General features: G+C 55.4%; 1 protein-coding gene across 3 annotated transcripts in view; it reads right to left on the bottom strand.

The window, feature by feature from the left end:
• Nucleotides 1-24345, bottom strand: part of camk2a (calcium/calmodulin-dependent protein kinase II alpha) — a 301813-nt gene that overhangs the window by 240671 nt on the left and 36797 nt on the right. The gene's annotated exons all lie outside the window — the stretch shown is intronic.

Genomic DNA, 24345 nt, shown 5'->3' with positions numbered 1-24345 from the left:
GAGGGTGGGGAGTTGGATGGAGAACAGTGTGTGTGTGCGTGTGAGGGTGGGTAGTTGGATGGGGAACAGTGTGTGTATGTGTGTGAGGGTGGGGAGTTGGAAGGTGAACAGTGTGTGTGTGTGTGTGAGGGTGGGTAGTTGGATGGGGAACAGTGTGTGTGTGTGTGTGTGAGAGGTTGGGGAGTTGGTTGGCAAACAGTATGTGTGTGTGTGTATGTGTGTGTGTAAGTGAGAGAACGTGGAGTTGGATGGGGAACAGTGTGTGTGTGTGAGAGGGTGGGGAGTTTGATGGCGGAACAGTGTGTATGTGAGAGATGGTGGGGAGTTGGTTGGGGAATAGTGTGTGTGTGTGAGAGGGTGGGGAGTTGGATGGTGAACAGTGTGTGTGTGTTTGTGAGAGGGTGGGGAGTTGGTTGGGAAACAGTGTGTGAGTGTGAGAGGGTGGGGAGTTTGATGGCGGAACAGTGTTAGTGTGTGTGTGAGAGGGTAGGGAGTTGGTTGGGGAACAGTGTGTGTGTGTGTGTGAGAGGGTGAGGAGTTGGTTGTGGAACAGTGTGTGTGTGTGTGAGAGGGTAGGGAGTTGGTTGGGGAACAGTGTGTGTGTGTGAGAGGGTGGGGAGTTGGATGGGGAACAGTGTGTGTGTGTGTGAGAGGGTGGGGATTTGGTTGGGGAACAGTGTGTGTGTGTGTGAGAGGGTGGGGAGTTGGATGGGAAACAGTGTGTGTGTGTGTGAGAGGGTGGGGATTTGGTTGGGGAACAGTGTGTGTGTGTGTGTGTGTGTGAGAGGTAGGAGTTGGATGGGGAATAGTGTGTGTGTGTGTGTGTGTGTGTGATGGTGGGGAGTTGGATGGGGAACAGTGTGTGTGTGTGAGAGGGTGGGGAGTTGGTTGGGGAACATTGTGTATGTGTATGAGATGGTGGGGATTTGGTTGGGGAACAGTGTGTATGTGTATGAGTGGGTGGGGATTTGGTTGGGGAACAGTGTGTGTGTGTGAGAGGGTTGGGAGTTGGATGGGGAACATTGTGTGTCTGTCTGAGTGCGGAGTTGGATGGGGAACAGTGTGCGTGTGAGAGAGGGTGGGGAGTTGATTGGGGAACAGTGTGTGTGTGTGAGAGGGTGGGGAGTTTGTTGGGAACAGTGTATGTGTGTGAGAGGGTGGGGAGTTGGATGGGGAACAGTGTGTGTGTGTGTGTGAGTGTGTGAGAGGGTGGGGAGTTGGATGGGGAACAGTGTGTGTGTGTGAGAGGGTGGGGAGTTGGATGGGGAACAGTGTGTGTGTGTGTGTGTGAGAGGGTGGGGGGTTGGATTGGGAACAGTGTGTGTGTGAGAGAGGGTGGGGAGTTGGATGGGGAATAGTGCGGGTGTGTGTGTGTGAGAGGGTGCGGAGTTGGATGGGGAACAGTAGTGTTTGTGAGAGGGTGGGGAGTTGGATGGGAAACAGTGTGTGTGTGTGTGTGTGTGTGTGTGAGAGGGTGGGGAGTTGGATGGGGAACAGTGTGTGTGTGTGTGTGTGTGTGTGTGTGTGTGTGAGAGGGTGGGGAGTTGGATGGGGAACAGTGTGTGTGTGTGTGAGAGGGTGGGGGGCTGGATGGGGAACAGTGTGTGTGTGTGAGAGGGTGGGGTGTTGGATGGGGAACAGTGTGTGTGTGTGTGTGTGTGTGTGAGAGGGTGGTGAGTTGGATGGGGAACAGTGTGTGTTTGTGAGAGGGTGGGGTGTTGGATGGGGAACAGTGTGTATGTGTGTGTGTGAGAGGGTGTGGAGTTGGATGGGGAACATTTTGGGTGTGTGAGAGGGTGGGGAATTGGAAGGGGAACAGTGTGTGTGTGTGAGAGTGTGGGGATTTGAATGGGGAACAGTGTGGGTGTGTGTGTGTGTGAGGGTGGGGAGTTGGATGGGGAACAGTGTGGCTGTGAGAGAGGGTGGGGAATTTGATGGTGGAACAGTGTGTGTGTAAAAGGGTGGGGAGTTGGTTGGGGAACAGTGTGTGTGTGTGTGAGAGGGTGGGGAGTTGGATGGGGAACAGTGTGGGTGTGTGTGTGGGAGTGTGGGGAGTTGGATGGGGAACAGTGTGGGTGTGTGTGAGTGTGTGAGAGGGTGGGGAGTTGGATGGGGAACAGTGTGTGTGTGTGTGTGTGAGAGGGTGGGGAGTTGGATGGGGAATAGTGTGTGTGTGTGTGTGTGTGTGTGTGTGTGAGAAAGGGTGGGGGGTTGGATTGGGAACAGTGTGTGTGTGAGAGAGGGTGGGGAGTTGGATGGGGAATAGTGCGGGTGTGTGTGTGTGAGAGGGTGCGGAGTTGGATGGGGAACAGTAGTGTTTGTGAGAGGGTGGGGAGTTGGATGGGGAACAGTGTGTGTGTGTGTGTGTGTGTGTGTGTGTGAGAGGGTGGGGAGTTGGATGGGGAACAGTGTGTGTGTGTGTGTGTGTGTGTTTGTGTGTGTGAGAGGGTGGGGAGTTGGATGGGGAACAGTGTGTGTGTGTGAGAGGGTGGGGTGTTGGATGGGGAACAGTTTGTGTGTGTGTGTGTGTGTGAGAGAGGGTGGTGAGTTGGATGGGGAACAGTGTGTGTTTGTGCGAGGGTGGGGTGTTGGATGGGGAACAGTGTGTATGTGTGTGTGTGTGAGAGGGTGGGGTGTTGGATGGGGAACAGTGTGTGTGGGTGTGTGTGAGAGGGTGTGGAGTTGGATGGGGAACATTTTGGGTGTGTGAGAGGGTGGGGAATTGGAAGGGGAACAGTGTGTGTGTGTGAGAGTGTGGGGATTTGAATGGGGAACAGTGCGGGTGTGTGTGTGTGTGAGGGTGGGGAGTTGGATGGGGAACAGTGTGGCTGTGAGAGAGGGTGGGGAATTTGATGGCGGAACAGTGTGTGTGTGAAAGGGTGGGGAGTTGGTTGGGGAACAGTGTGTGTGTGTGAGAGGGTGGGGAGTTGGATGGGGAACAGTGTGGGTGTGTGTGTGTGTGGGAGTGTGGGGAGTTGGATGGGGAACAGTGTGGGTGTGTGTGAGTGAGTGGGGAGTTGGATTGGGAACAGTGTGTGTGTGTGTGAGGGTGGGTAGTTGGATGAGGAACAGTGTGTGTGTGTGAGAGGGTGGGGAGTTGGATGGGGAAAAGTGTGTGTGTGTGTGTGTGAGGGTGGGGAGTTGGATGGGGAACAGTGTGTGTGTGTGTGTGAGGGTGGGTAGTTGGATGGGGAACAGTGTGTGTATGTGTGTGAGGGTGGGTAGTTGGATGGGGAACAGTGTGTGTATGTGTGTGAGGGTGGGGAGTTGGATGGGGAACAGTTTGTGTGTGTGTGAGGGTGGGTAGTTGTATGGGGAACAGGGTGTGTGTGTGTGTGAGAGGTTGGGGAGTTGGTTGTGGAACAGTGTGTGTGTGTGTGTGAGGGTGGGGAGTTGGATGGGGAACAGTGTGTGTGTGTGTGTGAGAGGTTGGGGAGTTGGTTGGCAAACAGTATGTGTGTGTGTGTGTGAGAGTGTGTGTGTGTGTGTGTGTGTGTGTGTGTGTGTGTGTGTGTGTGTGTGTGTGTGTGTGTGTGTGTGTGTTTAAGTGAGAGCACGTGGAGTTAGATGGGGAACAGTGTGTGTGTGTGAGAGGGTGGGGAGTTTGATGGCGGAACAGTGTGTATGTGTGAGAGGGTGGGGAGTTGGTTGGGGAACAGTGTGTGTGTGTGAGAGGCTGGGGAGTTGGATGGGGAACAGTGTGCGTCTGAGAGAGGGTGGGGAGTTGGATGGAGAACAGTGTGTGTGTGTGAGAGGGTGGGGAGTTGGTTGGGAACAGTATATGTGTGTGAGAGGGTTGGGAGTTGGATGGGGAACAGTGTGTGTGTGTGAGAGGGTGGAGAGTTGGATGGGGAACAGTGTGTGTGTATGTGAGTGGGTGGGGAGTTGGATGCGGAACAGTGTGTGTGTGTGTGTGTGTGAGAGGGTAGGGAGTTGGATGGGGAACAGTGTGTGTGTGTGAGAGGGTGGAGAGTTGGATGGGGAACAGTGTGTGTGTGTGTGAGTGGGTGGGGAGTTGGATGGGGAACAGTGTGTGTGTGTGTGAGTGGGTGGGGAGTTGGATGGGGAACAGTGTGTGTGTGTGTGTGTGTGAGAGGGTGGAGAGTTGGATGGGCAACAGTGTGTGTGTGTGTGAGAGGGTGGGGGGTTGGATGGGGAACAGTGTGTGTGTGTGTGAGAGGGTGGGGGGTTGGATGGGGAACAGTGTGTGTGTGTGAGAGGGTGGGGAGTTGGATGGGGAACAGTGTGTGTGTGTGAGAGGGTGGGGGGTTGGATGGGGAATAGTGTGTGTGTGAGAGAGGGTGGGGAGTTGGATGGGGAATAGTGCGGGTGTGTGTGTGTGAGAGGGTGCGGAGTTGGATGGGGAACAGTAGTGTTTGTGAGAGGGTGGGGAGTTGGATGGGGAACAGTGTGTGTGTGTGTGTGTGTGTGTGTGAGAGGGTGGGGAGTTGGATGGGGAACAGTGTGTGTGTGTGTGAGAGGGTGTGGGGCTGGATGGGGAACAGTGTGTGTGTGTGAGAGGGTGGGGTGTTGGATGGGGAACAGTGTGTGTGTGTGTGTGTGTGAGAGGGTGGTGAGTTGGATGGGGAACTTTTTAATGTGTGTGTGTGAGAGGGTGGGGAGTTGGATGGGGAACAGTGTGTGTGTGTGAGAGTGTGGGGATTTGAATGGGGAACACTGTGGGTGTGTGTGTGTGAGAGGGTGGGGAGTTGGATGGGGAACAGTGTGGCTGTGTGAGAGGGTGGGGAGTTTGATGGTGGAACAGTGTGTGTGTGAGAGTGTGGGGAGTTGGATGTGGAACAGTGTGGGTGTGTGAGAGGGTGGGGAGTTGGATGGGGAACAGTGTGGGTGTGTGTGTGTGTGTGTGGGAGTGTGGGGAGTTGGATGTGGAACATTGTGTGCGTGTGTGAGAGGGGAGTTGGCTGTGGAACAGTGTGTGTGTGCATGTGAGGGTGGGATTTGGATGGAGAACAGTGTTTGTGTGTGTGAGAGGGTGGCGAGTTGGTTGTGGAAAAGAGTGTGTGTGTGTGGTAGGGTGGGGAGTTGGATGGGGAACAGTGTGTTTGTGTGTGTGTGAGTGGGTGGGGAGTTGGATGGGGAACAGTGTGTGTGTGTGTGAGAGAGTGAAGAGTTGGATGGGGAACAGTGTGGGTGTGTGCGTGTGAGAGGGTGGGGAGTTGGATGGGGAACAGTGTGTGTGTGTGTGAGTGTGTGGGGAGTTGGATGGGGAACAGTGTGCGTGTGAGTGAGAGGGTGGGGGGTTGGATGGGGAACAGTGTGTGTGTGTGAGCGAGTGGGGAGTTGGATGGGGAACAGTGTGCATGTGAGTGAGAGGGTGGGGAGTTGGATGGGGAACAGTGTGCGTGTGAGTGAGAGGGTGGGTAGTTGGATGGGGAACAGTGTGTGTGTGAGAGAGTGGGGAGTTGGATGGGGAACAGTGTACATGTGAGTGAGAGGGTGGGGAGTTGGATGGGGAACAGTGTGTGTGTGTGAGAGAGTGGGGAGTTGGATGGGGAACAGTGTGCGTGTGAGTGAGAGGGTGGGGAGTTGGATGGGGAACAGTGTGTGTGTGTGAGAGAGTGGGGAGTTGGATGGGGAACAGTGTGCATGTGAGTGAGAGGGTGGGGAGTTGGATGGGGAACAGTGTGGCTGTGTGAGAGGGTGGGGAGTTTGATGGTGGAACAGTGTATGTGTGAGAGTGTGGGGAGTTGGATGTGGAACAGTGTGGGTGTGTGAGAGGGTGGGGAGTTGGATGGGGAACAGTGTGGGTGTGTGTGTGTGTGTGTGGGAGTGTGGGGAGTTGGATGTGGAACATTGTGTGCGTGTGTGAGAGGGGAGTTGGCTGTGGAACAGTGTGTGTGTGCATGTGAGGGTGGGATTTGGATGGAGAACAGTGTTTGTGTGTGTGAGAGGGTGGCGAGTTGGTTGTGGAAAAGAGTGTGTGTGTGTGGTAGGGTGGGGAGTTGGATGGGGAACAGTGTGTGTGTGTGTGTGTGTGAGAGGGCGGGGAGTTGGATGGGGAACAGTGTGTGTGTGTGAGAGGGTGGGGAGTTGGATGGGGAACAGTGTGTTTGTGTGTGTGTGAGTGGGTGGGGAGTTGGATGGGGAACAGTGTGTGTGTGTGTGAGAGAGTGAAGAGTTGGATGGGGAACAGTGTGGGTGTGTGCGTGTGAGAGGGTGGGGAGTTGGATGGGGAACAGTGTGTGTGTGTGTGAGTGTGTGGGGAGTTGGATGGGGAACAGTGTGCGTGTGAGTGAGAGGGTGGGGGGTTGGATGGGGAACAGTGTGTGTGTGTGAGCGAGTGGGGAGTTGGATGGGGAACAGTGTGCATGTGAGTGAGAGGGTGGGGAGTTGGTTGGGGAACAGTGTGCGTGTGAGTGAGAGGGTGGGTAGTTGGATGGGGAACAGTGTGTGTGTGAGAGAGTGGGGAGTTGGATGGGGAACAGTGTACATGTGAGTGAGAGGGTGGGGAGTTGGATGGGGAACAGTGTGTGTGTGTGAGAGAGTGGGGAGTTGGATGGGGAACAGTGTGCGTGTGAGTGAGAGGGTGGGGAGTTGGATGGGGAACAGTGTGTGTGTGTGAGAGAGTGGGGAGTTGGATGGGGAACAGTGTGCATGTGAGTGAGAGGGTGGGGAGTTGGATGGGGAACAGTGTGTGTGTGTGAGAGAGTGGGGAGTTGGATGGGGAACAGTGTGCATGTGAGTGAGAGGGTGGGGAGTTGGATGGGGAACACTGTGTGTGTGTGAGAGAGTGGGGAGTTGGATGGGTAACAGTGTGCGTGTGAGTGAGAGGGTGGGGGGTTGGATGGGGAACAGTGTGTGTGTGAGAGAGGGTGGGGAGTTTGATGGGGAACAGTGTGTGTGTGTGTGAGAGGGTTGGGAGTTGGATGGGGAACAGTAGTGTTTGTGAGAGGGTGGGGAGTTGGATGGGGAACAGTGTGTGTGTTTGTGAGAGGGTGGGGAGTTGGATGGGGAACAGTGTGTGTGTGTGTGTGTGAGGGTGGGTAGTTGGATGGGGAACATTGTGTGTGTGTGTGAGAGGGGAGTTGGCTGTGGAACAGTGTTTGTGTGTGTGAGAGGGTGGGGAGTTGGTTGGGGAACATTGTGTATGTGTATGAGATGGTGGGGATTTGGTTGGGGAACAGTGTGTATGTGTATGAGTGGGTGGGGATTTGGTTGGGGAACAGTGTGTGTGTGTGAGAGGGTTGGGAGTTGGATGGGGAACATTGTGTGTCTGTCTGAGTGCGGAGTTGGATGGGGAACAGTGTGCGTGTGAGAGAGGGTGGGGAGTTGATTGGGGAACAGTGTGTGTGTGTGAGAGGGTGGGGAGTTTGTTGGGAACAGTGTATGTGTGTGAGAGGGTGGGGAGTTGGATGGGGAACAGTGTGTGTGTGTGTGTGAGTGTGTGAGAGGGTGGGGAGTTGGATGGGGAACAGTGTGTGTGTGTGAGAGGGTGGGGAGTTGGATGGGGAACAGTGTGTGTGTGTGTGTGTGAGAGGGTGGGGGGTTGGATTGGGAACAGTGTGTGTGTGAGAGAGGGTGGGGAGTTGGATGGGGAATAGTGCGGGTGTGTGTGTGTGAGAGGGTGCGGAGTTGGATGGGGAACAGTAGTGTTTGTGAGAGGGTGGGGAGTTGGATGGGAAACAGTGTGTGTGTGTGTGTGTGTGTGTGTGAGAGGGTGGGGAGTTGGATGGGGAACAGTGTGTGTGTGTGTGTGTGTGTGTGTGTGTGTGTGAGAGGGTGGGGAGTTGGATGGGGAACAGTGTGTGTGTGTGTGAGAGGGTGGAGGGCTGGATGGGGAACAGTGTGTGTGTGTGAGAGGGTGGGGTGTTGGATGGGGAACAGTGTGTGTGTGTGTGTGTGTGTGTGAGAGGGTGGTGAGTTGGATGGGGAACAGTGTGTGTTTGTGAGAGGGTGGGGTGTTGGATGGGGAACAGTGTGTATGTGTGTGTGTGAGAGGGTGTGGAGTTGGATGGGGAACATTTTGGGTGTGTGAGAGGGTGGGGAATTGGAAGGGGAACAGTGTGTGTGTGTGAGAGTGTGGGGATTTGAATGGGGAACAGTGTGGGTGTGTGTGTGTGTGAGGGTGGGGAGTTGGATGGGGAACAGTGTGGCTGTGAGAGAGGGTGGGGAATTTGATGGTGGAACAGTGTGTGTGTAAAAGGGTGGGGAGTTGGTTGGGGAACAGTGTGTGTGTGTGTGAGAGGGTGGGGAGTTGGATGGGGAACAGTGTGGGTGTGTGTGTGGGAGTGTGGGGAGTTGGATGGGGAACAGTGTGGGTGTGTGTGAGTGTGTGAGAGGGTGGGGAGTTGGATGGGGAACAGTGTGTGTGTGTGTGTGTGAGAGGGTGGGGAGTTGGATGGGGAATAGTGTGTGTGTGTGTGTGTGTGTGTGTGTGAGAAAGGGTGGGGGGTTGGATTGGGAACAGTGTGTGTGTGAGAGAGGGTGGGGAGTTGGATGGGGAATAGTGCGGGTGTGTGTGTGTGAGAGGGTGCGGAGTTGGATGGGGAACAGTAGTGTTTGTGAGAGGGTGGGGAGTTGGATGGGGAACAGTGTGTGTGTGTGTGTGTGTGTGTGTGTGTGTGAGAGGGTGGGGAGTTGGATGGGGAACAGTGTGTGTGTGTGTGTGTGTGTGTGTTTGTGTGTGTGAGAGGGTGGGGAGTTGGATGGGGAACAGTGTGTGTGTGTGAGAGGGTGGGGTGTTGGATGGGGAACAGTTTGTGTGTGTGTGTGTGTGTGAGAGAGGGTGGTGAGTTGGATGGGGAACAGTGTGTGTTTGTGCGAGGGTGGGGTGTTGGATGGGGAACAGTGTGTATGTGTGTGTGTGTGAGAGGGTGGGGTGTTGGATGGGGAACAGTGTGTGTGGGTGTGTGTGAGAGGGTGTGGAGTTGGATGGGGAACATTTTGGGTGTGTGAGAGGGTGGGGAATTGGAAGGGGAACAGTGTGTGTGTGTGAGAGTGTGGGGATTTGAATGGGGAACAGTGCGGGTGTGTGTGTGTGTGAGGGTGGGGAGTTGGATGGGGAACAGTGTGGCTGTGAGAGAGGGTGGGGAATTTGATGGCGGAACAGTGTGTGTGTGAAAGGGTGGGGAGTTGGTTGGGGAACAGTGTGTGTGTGTGTGAGAGGGTGGGGAGTTGGATGGGGAACAGTGTGGGTGTGTGTGTGTGTGGGAGTGTGGGGAGTTGGATGGGGAACAGTGTGGGTGTGTGTGAGTGAGTGGGGAGTTGGATTGGGAACAGTGTGTGTGTGTGTGAGGGTGGGTAGTTGGATGAGGAACAGTGTGTGTGTGTGAGAGGGTGGGGAGTTGGATGGGGAAAAGTGTGTGTGTGTGTGTGTGAGGGTGGGGAGTTGGATGGGGAACAGTGTGTGTGTGTGTGTGAGGGTGGGTAGTTGGATGGGGAACAGTGTGTGTATGTGTGTGAGGGTGGGTAGTTGGATGGGGAACAGTGTGTGTATGTGTGTGAGGGTGGGGAGTTGGATGGGGAACAGTTTGTGTGTGTGTGAGGGTGGGTAGTTGTATGGGGAACAGGGTGTGTGTGTGTGTGAGAGGTTGGGGAGTTGGTTGTGGAACAGTGTGTGTGTGTGTGTGAGGGTGGGGAGTTGGATGGGGAACAGTGTGTGTGTGTGTGTGAGAGGTTGGGGAGTTGGTTGGCAAACAGTTTGTGTGTGTGTGTGTGTGTGTGTGTGTGTGTGTGTGTGTGTGTGTGTGTGTGTGTGTGTGTGTGTGTGTGTGTGTGTGTGTGTTTAAGTGAGAGCACGTGGAGTTAGATGGGGAACAGTGTGTGTGTGTGAGAGGGTGGGGAGTTTGATGGCGGAACAGTGTGTATGTGTGAGAGGGTGGGGAGTTGGTTGGGGAACAGTGTGTGTGTGTGAGAGGCTGGGGAGTTGGATGGGGAACAGTGTGCGTCTGAGAGAGGGTGGGGAGTTGGATGGAGAACAGTGTGTGTGTGTGAGAGGGTGGGGAGTTGGTTGGGAACAGTATATGTGTGTGAGAGGGTTGGGAGTTGGATGGGGAACAGTGTGTGTGTGTGAGAGGGTGGAGAGTTGGATGGGGAACAGTGTGTGTGTATGTGAGTGGGTGGGGAGTTGGATGCGGAACAGTGTGTGTGTGTGTGTGTGTGAGAGGGTAGGGAGTTGGATGGGGAACAGTGTGTGTGTGTGAGAGGGTGGAGAGTTGGATGGGGAACAGTGTGTGTGTGTGTGAGTGGGTGGGGAGTTGGATGGGGAACAGTGTGTGTGTGTGTGAGTGGGTGGGGAGTTGGATGGGGAACAGTGTGTGTGTGTGTGTGTGTGAGAGGGTGGAGAGTTGGATGGGCAACAGTGTGTGTGTGTGTGAGAGGGTGGGGGGTTGGATGGGGAACAGTGTGTGTGTGTGTGAGAGGGTGGGGGGTTGGATGGGGAACAGTGTGTGTGTGTGAGAGGGTGGGGAGTTGGATGGGGAACAGTGTGTGTGTGTGAGAGGGTGGGGGGTTGGATGGGGAATAGTGTGTGTGTGAGAGAGGGTGGGGAGTTGGATGGGGAATAGTGCGGGTGTGTGTGTGTGAGAGGGTGCGGAGTTGGATGGGGAACAGTAGTGTTTGTGAGAGGGTGGGGAGTTGGATGGGGAACAGTGTGTGTGTGTGTGTGTGTGTGTGTGAGAGGGTGGGGAGTTGGATGGGGAACAGTGTGTGTGTGTGTGAGAGGGTGTGGGGCTGGATGGGGAACAGTGTGTGTGTGTGAGAGGGTGGGGTGTTGGATGGGGAACAGTGTGTGTGTGTGTGTGTGTGAGAGGGTGGTGAGTTGGATGGGGAACTTTTTAATGTGTGTGTGTGAGAGGGTGGGGAGTTGGATGGGGAACAGTGTGTGTGTGTGAGAGTGTGGGGATTTGAATGGGGAACACTGTGGGTGTGTGTGTGTGAGAGGGTGGGGAGTTGGATGGGGAACAGTGTGGCTGTGTGAGAGGGTGGGGAGTTTGATGGTGGAACAGTGTGTGTGTGAGAGTGTGGGGAGTTGGATGTGGAACAGTGTGGGTGTGTGAGAGGGTGGGGAGTTGGATGGGGAACAGTGTGGGTGTGTGTGTGTGTGTGTGGGAGTGTGGGGAGTTGGATGTGGAACATTGTGTGCGTGTGTGAGAGGGGAGTTGGCTGTGGAACAGTGTGTGTGTGCATGTGAGGGTGGGATTTGGATGGAGAACAGTGTTTGTGTGTGTGAGAGGGTGGCGAGTTGGTTGTGGAAAAGAGTGTGTGTGTGTGGTAGGGTGGGGAGTTGGATGGGGAACAGTGTGTTTGTGTGTGTGTGAGTGGGTGGGGAGTTGGATGGGGAACAGTGTGTGTGTGTGTGAGAGAGTGAAGAGTTGGATGGGGAACAGTGTGGGTGTGTGCGTGTGAGAGGGTGGGGAGTTGGATGGGGAACAGTGTGTGTGTGTGTGAGTGTGTGGGGAGTTGGATGGGGAACAGTGTGCGTGTGAGTGAGAGGGTGGGGGGTTGGATGGGGAACAGTGTGTGTGTGTGAGCGAGTGGGGAGTTGGATGGGGAACAGTGTGCATGTGAGTGAGAGGGTGGGGAGTTGGATGGGGAACAGTGTGCGTGTGAGTGAGAGGGTGGGTAGTTGGATGGGGAACAGTGTGTGTGTGAGAGAGTGGGGAGTTGGATGGGGAACAGTGTACATGTGAGTGAGAGGGTGGGGAGTTGGATGGGGAACAGTGTGTGTGTGTGAGAGAGTGGGGAGTTGGATGGGGAACAGTGTGCGTGTGAGTGAGAGGGTGGGGAGTTGGATGGGGAACAGTGTGTGTGTGTGAGAGAGTGGGGAGTTGGATGGGGAACAGTGTGCATGTGAGTGAGAGGGTGGGGAGTTGGATGGGGAACAGTGTGGCTGTGTGAGAGGGTGGGGAGTTTGATGGTGGAACAGTGTGTGTGTGAGAGTGTGGGGAGTTGGATGTGGAACAGTGTGGGTGTGTGAGAGGGTGGGGAGTTGGATGGGGAACAGTGTGGGTGTGTGTGTGTGTGTGTGGGAGTGTGGGGAGTTGGATGTGGAACATTGTGTGCGTGTGTGAGAGGGGAGTTGGCTGTGGAACAGTGTGTGTGTGCATGTGAGGGTGGGATTTGGATGGAGAACAGTGTTTGTGTGTGTGAGAGGGTGGCGAGTTGGTTGTGGAAAAGAGTGTGTGTGTGTGGTAGGGTGGGGAGTTGGATGGGGAACAGTGTGTGTGTGTGTGTGTGTGAGAGGGCGGGGAGTTGGATGGGGAACAGTGTGTGTGTGTGAGAGGGTGGGGAGTTGGATGGGGAACAGTGTGTTTGTGTGTGTGTGAGTGGGTGGGGAGTTGGATGGGGAACAGTGTGTGTGTGTGTGAGAGAGTGAAGAGTTGGATGGGGAACAGTGTGGGTGTGTGCGTGTGAGAGGGTGGGGAGTTGGATGGGGAACAGTGTGTGTGTGTGTGAGTGTGTGGGGAGTTGGATGGGGAACAGTGTGCGTGTGAGTGAGAGGGTGGGGGGTTGGATGGGGAACAGTGTGTGTGTGTGAGCGAGTGGGGAGTTGGATGGGGAACAGTGTGCATGTGAGTGAGAGGGTGGGGAGTTGGTTGGGGAACAGTGTGCGTGTGAGTGAGAGGGTGGGTAGTTGGATGGGGAACAGTGTGTGTGTGAGAGAGTGGGGAGTTGGATGGGGAACAGTGTACATGTGAGTGAGAGGGTGGGGAGTTGGATGGGGAACAGTGTGTGTGTGTGAGAGAGTGGGGAGTTGGATGGGGAACAGTGTGCGTGTGAGTGAGAGGGTGGGGAGTTGGATGGGGAACAGTGTGTGTGTGTGAGAGAGTGGGGAGTTGGATGGGGAACAGTGTGCATGTGAGTGAGAGGGTGGGGAGTTGGATGGGGAACAGTGTGTGTGTGTGAGAGAGTGGGGAGTTGGATGGGGAACAGTGTGCATGTGAGTGAGAGGGTGGGGAGTTGGATGGGGAACACTGTGTGTGTGTGAGAGAGTGGGGAGTTGGATGGGTAACAGTGTGCGTGTGAGTGAGAGGGTGGGGGGTTGGATGGGGAACAGTGTGTGTGTGAGAGAGGGTGGGGAGTTTGATGGGGAACAGTGTGTGTGTGTGTGAGAGGGTTGGGAGTTGGATGGGGAACAGTAGTGTTTGTGAGAGGGTGGGGAGTTGGATGGGGAACAGTGTGTGTGTTTGTGAGAGGGTGGGGAGTTGGATGGGGAACAGTGTGTGTGTGTGTGTGAGGGTGGGTAGTTGGATGGGGAACATTGTGTGTGTGTGTGAGAGGGTTGGGAGTTGGATGGGGAACAGTAGTGTTTGTGAGAGGGTGGGGAGTTGGATGGGGAACAGTGTGTGTGTGTGTGTGAGGGTGGTTAGTTGGATGGGGAACATTGTGTGTGTGTGTGAGAGGGGAGTTGGCTGTGGAACAGTGTTTGTGTGTGTGAGAGGGTGGGGAGTTGGTTGTGGAACAGTGTGTGTGCGTGTGTGTGTGTGTGATGGTGGGCAGTTGGATGAGGAACAGTGTGTGGGTGCGTGTGAGAGGTTGGGGAGTTGGTTGCCAAACACTATGTGTGTGTGTGTGTGTGTGTAAGTGAGAGCACGTGGAGTTGGATGGGGAACAGTGTGTGTGTGTGAGAGGCTGGGGAGTTGGATGGGGAACAGTGTGTGTGTGTGAGAGGGTGGGGAGTTGGTTGGGGAACAGTGTGTGTGTGTGAGAGGCTGGGGAGTTGGATGGGGAACAGTGTGCGTGTGAGAGAGGGTGGGGAGTTGGTTGGGGAACAGTGTGCGTGTGAGAGAGGGTGGGGAGTTGGTTGGGGAACAGTGTGCGTGTGAGAGAGGGTGGGGAGTTGGTTGGGGAACAGTGTGTGTGTGTGAGAGTGTGGGGAGTTGGATGGGGAGCAGTGTGGGTTTGTGAGAGGGTGGGGAGTTGGATGGGGAACAGTGTGGGTGTGTGTGTGTGTGTGTGGGAGTGTGGGGAGTTGGATGGGGAACATTGTGTGCGTGTGTGAGAGGGGAGTTGGCTGTGGAACAGTGTGTGTGTGCATGTGAGGGTGGGATTTGGATGGAGAACAGTGTTTGTGTGTGTGAGAGGGTGGCGAGTTGGTTGTGGAACAGTGTGTGTGTGTGTGGTAGGGTGGGGAGTTGGATGGGGAACAGTGTGTGTGTGTGTGTGTGTGAGAGGGCGGGGAGTTGGATGGGGAACAGTGTGTGTGTGTGAGAGGGTGGGGAGTTGGATGGGGAACAGTGTGTGTGTGTGTGTGTGAGTGGGTGGGGAGTTGGATGGGGAACAGTGTGTGTGTGTGTGAGAGAGTGAAGAGTTGGATGGGGAACAGTGTGGGTGTGTGCGTGTGAGAGGGTGGGGAGTTGGATGGGGAACAGTGTGTGTGTGTGAGTGTGTGGGGAGTTGGATGGGGAACAGTGTGCGTGTGAGTGAGAGGGTGGGGGGTTGGATGGGGAACAGTGTGTGTGTGTGAGCGTGTGGGGAGTTGGATGGGGAACAGTGTGCATGTGAGTGAGAGGGTGGGGAGTTGGTTGGGGAACAGTGTGCGTGTGAGTGAGAGGGTGGGTAGTTGGATGGGGAACAGTGTGTGTGTGAGAGAGTGGGGAGTTGGATGGGGAACAGTGTACATGTGAGTGAGAGGGTGGGGAGTTGGATGGGGAACAGTGTGTGTGTGTGAGAGAGTGGGGAGTTGGATGGGGAACAGTGTGCGTGTGAGTGAGAGGGTGGGGAGTTGGATGGGGAACAGTGTGTGTGTGTGAGAGAGTGGGGAGTTGGATGGGGAACAGTGTGCATGTGAGTGAGAGGGTGGGGAGTTGGATGGGGAACAGTGTGTGTGTGTGAGAGAGTGGGGAGTTGGATGGGGAACAGTGTGCATGTGAGTGAGAGGGTGGGGAGTTGGATGGGGAACACTGTGTGTGTGTGAGAGAGTGGGGAGTTGGATGGGTAACAGTGTGCGTGTGAGTGAGAGGGTGGGGGGTTGGATGGGGAACAGTGTGTGTGTGAGAGAGGGTGGGGAGTTTGATGGGGAACAGTGTGTGTGTGTGTGAGAGGGTTGGGAGTTGGATGGGGAACAGTAGTGTTTGTGAGAGGGTGGGGAGTTGGATGGGGAACAGTGTGTGTGTTTGTGAGAGGGTGGGGAGTTGGATGGGGAACAGTGTGTGTGTGTGTGTGAGGGTGGGTAGTTGGATGGGGAACATTGTGTGTGTGTGTGAGAGGGTTGGGAGTTGGATGGGGAACAGTAGTGTTTGTGAGAGGGTGGGGAGTTGGATGGGGAACAGTGTGTGTGTGTGTGTGAGGGTGGTTAGTTGGATGGGGAACATTGTGTGTGTGTGTGAGAGGGGAGTTGGCTGTGGAACAGTGTTTGTGTGTGTGAGAGGGTGGGGAGTTGGTTGTGGAACAGTGTGTGTGCGTGTGTGTGTGTGTGATGGTGGGCAGTTGGATGAGGAACAGTGTGTGGGTGCGTGTGAGAGGTTGGGGAGTTGGTTGCCAAACACTATGTGTGTGTGTGTGTGTGTGTAAGTGAGAGCACGTGGAGTTGGATGGGGAACAGTGTGTGTGTGTGAGAGGCTGGGGAGTTGGATGGGGAACAGTGTGTGTGTGTGAGAGGGTGGGGAGTTGGTTGGGGAACAGTGTGTGTGTGTGAGAGGCTGGGGAGTTGGATGGGGAACAGTGTGCGTGTGAGAGAGGGTGGGGAGTTGGTTGGGGAACAGTGTGCGTGTGAGAGAGGGTGGGGAGTTGGTTGGGGAACAGTGTGCGTGTGAGAGAGGGTGGGGAGTTGGTTGGGGAACAGTGTGTGTGTGTGAGAGTGTGGGGAGTTGGATGGGGAGCAGTGTGGGTTTGTGAGAGGGTGGGGAGTTGGATGGGGAACAGTGTGGGTGTGTGTGTGTGTGTGTGGGAGTGTGGGGAGTTGGATGGGGAACATTGTGTGCGTGTGTGAGAGGGGAGTTGGCTGTGGAACAGTGTGTGTGTGCATGTGAGGGTGGGATTTGGATGGAGAACAGTGTTTGTGTGTGTGAGAGGGTGGCGAGTTGGTTGTGGAACAGTGTGTGTGTGTGTGGTAGGGTGGGGAGTTGGATGGGGAACAGTGTGTGTGTGTGTGTGTGTGAGAGGGCGGGGAGTTGGATGGGGAACAGTGTGTGTGTGTGAGAGGGTGGGGAGTTGGATGGGGAACAGTGTGTGTGTGTGTGTGTGAGTGGGTGGGGAGTTGGATGGGGAACAGTGTGTGTGTGTGTGAGAGAGTGAAGAGTTGGATGGGGAACAGTGTGGGTGTGTGCGTGTGAGAGGGTGGGGAGTTGGATGGGGAACAGTGTGTGTGTGTGAGTGTGTGGGGAGTTGGATGGGGAACAGTGTGCGTGTGAGTGAGAGGGTGGGGGGTTGGATGGGGAACAGTGTGTGTGTGTGAGCGAGTGGGGAGTTGGATGGGGAACAGTGTGCATGTGAGTGAGAGGGTCGGGAGTTGGATGGGGTACAGTGTGCGTGTGAGTGAGAGGGTGGGGAGTTGGATGGGGAACAGTGTGTGTGTGTGAGAGAGTGGGGAGTTGGATGGGGAACAGTGTACATGTGAGTGAGAGGGTGGGGAGTTGGATGGGGAACAGTGTGTGTGTGTGAGAGAGTGGGGAGTTGGATGGGGAACAGTGTGCGTGTGAGTGAGAGGGTGGGGAATTGGATGGGGAACAGTGTGTGTGTGTGAGAGAGTGGGGAGTTGGATGGGGAACAGTGTGCATGTGAGTGAGAGGGTGGGGAGTTGGATGGGGAACAGTGTGTGTGTGTGAGAGAGTGGGGAGTTGGATGGGGAACAGTGTGCATGTGAGTGAGAGGGTGGGGAGTTGGATGGGGAACACTGTGTGTGTGAGAGAGTGGGGAGTTGGATGGGGAACAGTGTGCGTGTGAGTGAGAGGGTGGGGGGTTGGATGGGGAACAGTGTGTGTGTGAGAGAGGGTGGGGAGTTTGATGGGGAACAGTGTGTGTGTGTGTGAGAGGGTTGGGAGTTGGATGGGGACCAGTAGTGTTTGTGAGAGGGTGGGGAGTTGGATGGGGAACAGTGTGTGTGTGTGTGTGAGGGTGGGTAGTTGGATGGGGAACATTGTGTGTGTGTGTGAGAGGGGAGTTGGCTGTGGAACAGTGTTTGTGTGTGTGAGAGGGTGAGGAGTTGGTTGTGGAACAGTGTGTGGGTGCGTGTGAGAGGTTGGGGAGTTGGTTGGCAAACACTATGTGTGTGTGTGTGTGTGTAAGTGAGAGCACGTGGAGTTGGATGGGGAACAGTGTGTGTGTGTGAGAGGGTGGGGAGTTGGTTGGGGAACAGTGTGTGTGTGTGAGAGGCTGGGGAGTTGGATGGGGAACAGTGTGCGTGTGAGAGAGGGTGGGGAGTTGGTTGGGGAACAGTGTGCGTGTGAGAGAGGGTGGGGAGTTGGTTGGGGAACAGTGTGCGTGTGAGAGAGGGTGGGGAGTTGGTTGGGGAACAGTGTGTGTGTGTGAGAGTGTGGGGAGTTGGATGGGGAGCAGTGTGGGTTTGTGAGAGGGTGGAGAGTTGGATGGGGAACAGTGTGTGTGTGTGAGAGTGGGTGGGGAGTTGGATGGGGAACAGTGTGTGTGTGTGTGAGAGGGTTGGGAGTTGGATGGGGAACAGTAGTGTTTGTGAGAGGGTGGGGAGTTGGATGGGGAACAGTGTGTGTGTTTGTGAGAGGGTGGGGAGTTGGATGGGGAACAGTGTGTGTGTGTGTGTGAGGGTGAGTAGTTGGATGGGGAACATTGTGTGTGTGTGTGAGAGGGGAGTTGGTTGTGGAACAGTGTGTGTGCGTGTGTGTGTGTGTGATGTTGGGCAGTTGGATGGGGAACAGTGTGTGGGTGCGTGTGAGAGGTTGGGGAGTTGGTTGGCAAACACTATGTGTGTGTGTGTGTGTGTGTAAGTGAGAGCACGTGGAGTTGGATGGGGAACAGTGTGTGTGTGTGTGAGAGGCTGGGGAGTTGGATGGGAACAGTGTGTGTGTGTGAGAGGGTGGGGAGTTGGTTGGGGAACAGTGTGTGTGTGTGAGAGGCTGGGGAGTTGGATGGGGAACAGTGTGTGTGTGTGAGAGGCTGGGGAGTTGGATGGGGAACAGTGTGCGTGTGAGAGAGGGTGGGGAGTTGGTTGGGGAACAGTGTGCGTGTGAGAGAGGGTGGGGAGTTGGTTGGGGAACAGTGTGCGTGTGAGAGAGGGTGGGGAGTTGGTTGGGGAACAGTGTGTGTGTGTGAGAGTGTGGGGAGTTGGATGGGGAGCAGTGTGGGTTTGTGAGAGGGTGGAGAGTTGGATGGGGAACAGTGTGTGTGTGTGAGAGTGGGTGGGGAGTTGGATGGGGAACAGTGTGTGTGTGTGTGAGAGGGTGGGGAGTTGGATGGGGAACAGTGTGTGTGTGTGTGAGAGGGTGGGGAGTTGGATGGGGAACAGTGTGTGTTTGTGAGAGGGTGGAGTGTTGGATGGGGAACAGTGTGTGTGTGTGTCTGAGAGGGTGGGGTGTTGGATGGGGAACAGTGTGTGTGTGTGAGAGGGTGGGGATTTGAATGGGGAACAGTGTGTGTGTGTGTGTGTGTGAGAGGGTGGGTGTTGGATGGGGAACAGTGTGGGTGTGTGTGTGTGTGTGAGAGGGTGGGGAGTTGGATGCGGAACAGTGTGGGTGTGTGTGTGTGAGAGGGTGGGGAGTTGGATGGGGAACAGTGTGTGTGTGTGAGAGGGTGGGGAGTTTGATGGCGGTACAGTTTGTGTGTGTGTGTGTGAGAGTGTGAGGAGTTGGATGGGGAACAGTGTGGGTGTGTGTGAGAGGGTGGGGTGTTGGAATGGGAACATTGTGTGTGTGTGTGAGAGGGGAGTTGGCTGTGGAACAGAGTGTGTGTGCGTGTGAGGATGGGAGTTGGATGGAGAACAGTGTGTGTGTGTGTGAGAGGGTGGTGATTTGGTTGGGGAACAGTGTGTGTGTGTGTGTGTGAGAGGGTGGGGAGTTGGATGGGGAACAGTGTGTGTCTGTGTGTGTGTGAGAGGGTGGGGAGTTGGATGGGGAATAGTGTGTGTGTGTGTGTGTGTGTGTGTGTGTGTGTGTGTGGGAGAGGGTTGGGAGTTGGATTGGGAACAGTGTTTGTGTGTGAGAGGGTGGGGATTTGGTTGGGGAACAGTGTGTGTGTGTCTCTGTGAGGGTCGGGAGTTGGATGGGGAACAGTGTGTGTGTGTGTGAGTGGGTGGGGAGTTGGATGGGGAACAGTGTGCGTGTGAGTGAAAGGGTGGGGGGTTGGATGGGGAACAGTGTGTGTGTGTGAGAGAGTGGGGAGTTGGATGGGGAACAGTGTGCGTGTGAGTGAGAGGGTGGGGGGTTGGATGGGGAACAGTGTGTGTGTGAGAGAGGGTGGGGAGTTTGATGGGGAACAGTGTGTGTGTGTGTGAGAGGGTTGGGAGTTGGATGGGGAACAGTAGTGTTTGTGAGAGGGTGGGGAGTTGGATGGGGAACAGTGTGTGTGTTTGTGAGAGGGTGGGGAGTTGGATGGGGAACAGTGTGTGTGTGTGTGTGAGGGTGGGTAGTTGGATGGGGAACATTGTGTGTGTGTGTGAGAGGGGAGTTGGCTGTGGAACAGTGTTTGTGTGTGTGAGAGGGTGGGGAGTTGGTTGTGGAACAGTACGTGTGCGTGTGTCTGTGTGTGATGGTGGGCAGCTGGATGGGGAACAGTATGTGGGTGCGTGTGAGAGGTTGGGGAGTTGGTTGGCAAACACTATGTGTGTGTGTGTGTGTGTAAGTGAGAGCATGTGGAGTTGGATGGGGAACAGTGTGTGTGTGTGAGAGGCTGGGGAGTTGGATGGGGAACAGTGTGTGTGTGTGAGAGGGTGGGGAGTTGGTTGGGGAACAGTGTGTGTGTGTGAGAGGCTGGGGAGTTGGATGGGGAACAGTGTGCGTGTGAGAGAGGGTGGGGAGTTGGTTGGGGAACAGTGTGCGTGTGAGAGAGGGTGGGGAGTTGGTTGGGGAACAGTGTGCGTGTGAGAGAGGGTGGGGAGTTGGTTGGGGAACAGTGTGTGTGTGTGAGAGTGTGGGGAGTTGGATGGGGAACAGTGTGTGTGTGTGAGAATGGGTGGGGTGTTGGATGGGGAACAGTGTGTGTGTGTGTGTAAGATGGTGGGGATTTGAATGGGGAACAGTGTGGGTGTGTGTGTGTGAGAGGGTGGGGAGTTGGATGGGGAACAGTGTGGGTGTGTGTGTGTGTGTGTGTGAGAGGGTGGGGAGTTGGATGGGGAATAGTGTGGGTGTGTGTGTGTGTGTGAGAGGGTGGGGAGTTGGATGGGGAACAGTGTGGGTGTGTGTGTGTGTGTGTGAGAGGGTGGGGAGTTGGATGGGAAACAGTGTGTGTGTGTGAGAGGGTGGGGAGTTTGATGGCGGTACAGTGTGTGTGTGAAAGCGTGGGGTGTTGGTTGGGGAACAGTGTGTGTGTGTGAGAGTGTGAGGAGTTGGATGGGGAACAGTGTGGGTGTGTGTGAGAGGGTGGGGTGTTGGAATGGGAACATTGTGTGTGTGTGTGAGAGGGGAGTTGGCTGTGGAACAGAGTGTGTGTGCGTGTGAGGATGGGAGTTGGATGGAGAACAGTGTGTGTGTGTGAGAGGGTGGGGAGTTGGATGGGGAATAGTGTGTGTGTGTGTGTGTGTGTGTGTGTGGGAGAGTGTGGGGAGTTGGATTGGGAACAGTGTTTGTGTGTGAGAGGGTGGGGATTTGGTTGGGGAACAGTGTGTGTGTGTGTCTGTGAGGGTCGGGAGTTGGATGGGGAACAGTGTGTGTGTGTGTGAGTGGGTGGGGAGTTGGATGGGGAACAGTGTGTGTGTGTGTGAGAGGGTGGGGAGTTGGATGGGGAACAGTGTGTGTGTGTGTGAGAGGGTGGGGGGTTGGATGGGGAACAGTGTGTGTGTGTGTGTGTGTGAGAGGGTGGGGAGTTGGATGGGGAACATTAGTGTTTGTGAGAGGGTGGGGAGTTGGTTGGGGAACAGTGTGTGTGTGTGTGTGTGAGGGTGGGTAGTTGGATGGGGAACAGTGTGTATGTGTGTGAGAGGGGAGTTGGCTGTGGAGCAGTGTTTGTGTGTGTGAGAGGGTGGGGAGTTGGTTGTGGAACAGTGTGTGTGTGCGTGTGAGGGTGGGGAGTTGGATGGGGAACAGTGTATGTGTGTGTGAGAGAGGGTGGGGAGTTGGATGGGGAACAGTGTGTCTGTGAGAGAGGGTGGGGAGTTTGATGGCGGGACAGTGTGTGTGTGAGAGGGTGGGGAGTTGGATGGGGAACATTAGTGTTTGTGAGAGGGTGGGGAGTTGGTTGGGGAACAGTGTGGGTGTGTGTGTGTGTGAAAGGTGGGGAGTTGGATGGGGAACAGTGTGGGTGTGTGTGTGTGAGAGGGTGGGGAGTTGGATGGGGAACAGTGTGTGTGGGTGAGAGGGTGGGGTGTTGGATGGGGAACAGTGTGTGTGTGTGTGAGTGTGTGAGAGGGTGGGGAGTTGGATGGGGAACAGTGTGTTTGTGAGAGGGTGGGGAGTTGGATGGGGAACAGTGTGTGTTCGTGAGAGGGTGGGGAGTTGGATGGGGAACAGTGTGTGTTTGTGAGAGGGTGGGGTGTTGGATGGGGAACAGTGTGTGTGGGTGTGTGTGAGAGGGTGGGGAGTTGGATGGGGAACAGTGTGGGTGTGTGTGTGTGTGAGAGTGTGGGGAGTTGGATGGGGAACAGTGTGTGTGTGTGTGTATGATAGGGTGGGGAGTTGGATGGGGAACATTGTGTGTGTGTGTGAGAGTGGAGTTGGCTGTGGAACAGTGTGTGTGTGCGTGTGAGGGTGGGAGTTGGATGGGGAACAGTGTGTGTGTGTGAGAAGGTGGGGAGTTGGTTGTGGAACAGTGTGTGTGTGTGTGTGTGAGAGGGTGGGGAGTTGGATGGGGAACAGTGTGTGTGTGTGTGTGTGTGTGTGAGAGGGTGGGGAGTTGGATGGGGAATAGTGTGTGTGTGTGTGTGTGTGTGTGTGTGTGTGTGTGAGAGGGTGGGGAGTTGGATGGGGAATAGTGTGTGTGTGTGTGAGAGGGTGGGGATTTGGTTGGGGAACATTGTTTGTGTGTGTGTGAGGGTCGGGAGTTGGATGGGGAACAGTGTGTGTGTGTGTGAGTGGGTGGGGAGTTGGATGGGGAACAGTGTTTGTGTGTGTGAGAGGGTGGAGATTTGGATGGGGAAAAGTGTGTGTGTGTGTGAGAGGGTGGGGAGTTGGATGGGGAACCGTGTGGGTTTACGTGTGTGAGAGGGTGGAGAGTTGGATGGGGAACAGTGTGTGTGTGTGTGTGAGAGGGTGGGGGTTTGGATGGGGAACAGTGTGTGTGTGAGAGAGGGTGGGGAGTTGGATGGGGAATAGTGTGGGTGTGTGCGTGTGAGAGGGTGGCGAGTTGGATGGGGAACAGTGTGTGTGTGTGTGTGTGTGTGTGTGTGTGTGTGTGTGTGAGAGGTTGGGGAGTTGGATGGGGAACAGTGTGTGTGTGTGTGAGAGGGTGGGGGGCTGGATGGGGAACAGTGTGTGTGTGTGAGAGGGTGGGGAGTTGGATGGGGAACAGTGTGTGTTTGTTGGAGGGTGGGGTGTTGGATGGGGAACAGTGTGTGTGGGTGTGTGTGAGAGGGTGGGGATTTGGATGGGGAACATTTTGGATGTGTGAGAGGGTGGGGATTTGGATGGGGAACAGTGTGTGTGTGTGAGAGGGTGGGGATTTGAATGGGGAACATTGTGGGTGTGTGTGTGTGAGAGGGTGGGGAGGTGGATGGGGAACAGTGTGTCTGTGAGAGAGGGTGGGGAGTATGATGGCGGGACAGTGTGTGCGTGAAAGGGAGGGGAGTTGGATGGGGAACAGTGTGTGTGTGTGAGAGGGTGGGGAGTTGGATGGGGAACAGTGTGTGTGTGAAAGGATGGGGAGTTGGTTGGGGAACAGTTTGTGTGTGTGAGAGGGTGGGGAGTTGGATGGGGGACAGTGTGGGTGTGTGTGTGTGATAGGGTGTGGAGTTGGATGGGGAACATTGTGTGTGTGTGTGAGAGTGGAGTTGGCTGTGGAACAGTGTGTGTGTGCGTGTGAGGGTGGGAGTTGGATGGAGAACAGTGTTTGTGTGTGTGAGAGGGTGGGGAGTTGGTTGTGGAACAGTGTGTGTTTGTGTGTGTGAGAGGGTGGGGAGTTGGTTGGGGAACAGTGTGTGTGTGTGTGAAAGGGTGGGGAGTTGGATGGGGAACAGTGTGTGTGTGTGTGTGTGTGTGAGAGGGTGGGAAGTTGGCTGGGGAATAGTGTGTGTGTGTGTGAGAGGGTGGGGAGTTGGATGGGGAATAGTGTGTGTGTGTGTGAGAGGGTGGGGATTTGGTTGGGGAACATTGTTTGTGTGTGTGTGAGGGTCGGGAGTTGGATGGGGAACAGTGTGTGTGTGTGTGAGTGGGTGGGGAGTTGGATGGGGAACAGTGTTTGTGTGTGTGAGAGGGTGGAGAGTTGGATGGGGAAAAGTGTGTGTGTGTGTGAGAGGGTGGGGAGTTTGATGGGGAACAGTGTGGGTGTGTGTGTGTGTTTGTGTGTGTGTATGTGAGAGGGTGGGTGGCTGGATGGGGAACAGTGTGTGTGGGTGAGAGGGTGGGGTGTTGGATGGGGAACAGTGTGTGTGTGTGTGTGTATGTGAGAGGGTGGGGAGTTGGATGGGGAACAATGTGTGTGGGTGTGTGTGAGAGGTTGGGGAGTTGGATGCGGAACATTGTGGGTGTGTGAGAGGGTGGGGAATTGGATGGGGAACAGTGTGTGTGTGTGAGAGGGTGGGGATTTGAATGGGGAACAGTGTGGGTGTGTGTGTGTGAGAGGGTGGGGAGTTGGATGGGGAACAGTGTGTCTGTGAGAGAGGGTGGGGAGATTGATGGCGGAACAGTGTGTGTGTGAAAGGGTGGGGAGTTGGTTGGGGAACAGTGTGGGTGTGTGTGTGTGTGAGAGTGTGGGGAGTTGGATGGGGAACAGTGTGTGTGTGTGTGAGAGTGGAGTTGGCTGTGGAACAGTGTGTCTCTGTGAGAGGGTGGGGAGTTGGATGGGGAACATTGTGTGTGTGTGAGAGTGGTGTTGGCTGAGGAACAGTGTGTGTGCGTGTGAGGGTGGGAGTTGGATGGAGAACATTGTTTGTGTGTGTGAGAGGGTGGGGAGTTGGTTGTGGAACAGTGTGTGTTTGTGTGAGAGGGTGGGGAGTTGGATGGGGAATAGTGTGTGTGTGTGTGTGTGTGTGTGTGTGTGTGTGAGAGGGTGTGGAGTTGGATGGGGAACAGTGTGTGTGTGTGAGAGGGTGGGGATTTGGTTGGGGAACATTGTTTGTGTTTGTGTGAGGGTCAGGAGTTGGATGGGGAACAGTGTGTGTGTGTGTGC

This window comes from Carcharodon carcharias, chromosome 8, assembly GCF_017639515.1.
Source record: "Carcharodon carcharias isolate sCarCar2 chromosome 8, sCarCar2.pri, whole genome shotgun sequence".
Classification (NCBI taxonomy): domain Eukaryota; kingdom Metazoa; phylum Chordata; class Chondrichthyes; order Lamniformes; family Lamnidae; genus Carcharodon; species Carcharodon carcharias.
Note: the sequence above shows the minus strand (reverse complement) of the source record. Positions and strands in the feature narration are given on the sequence as shown.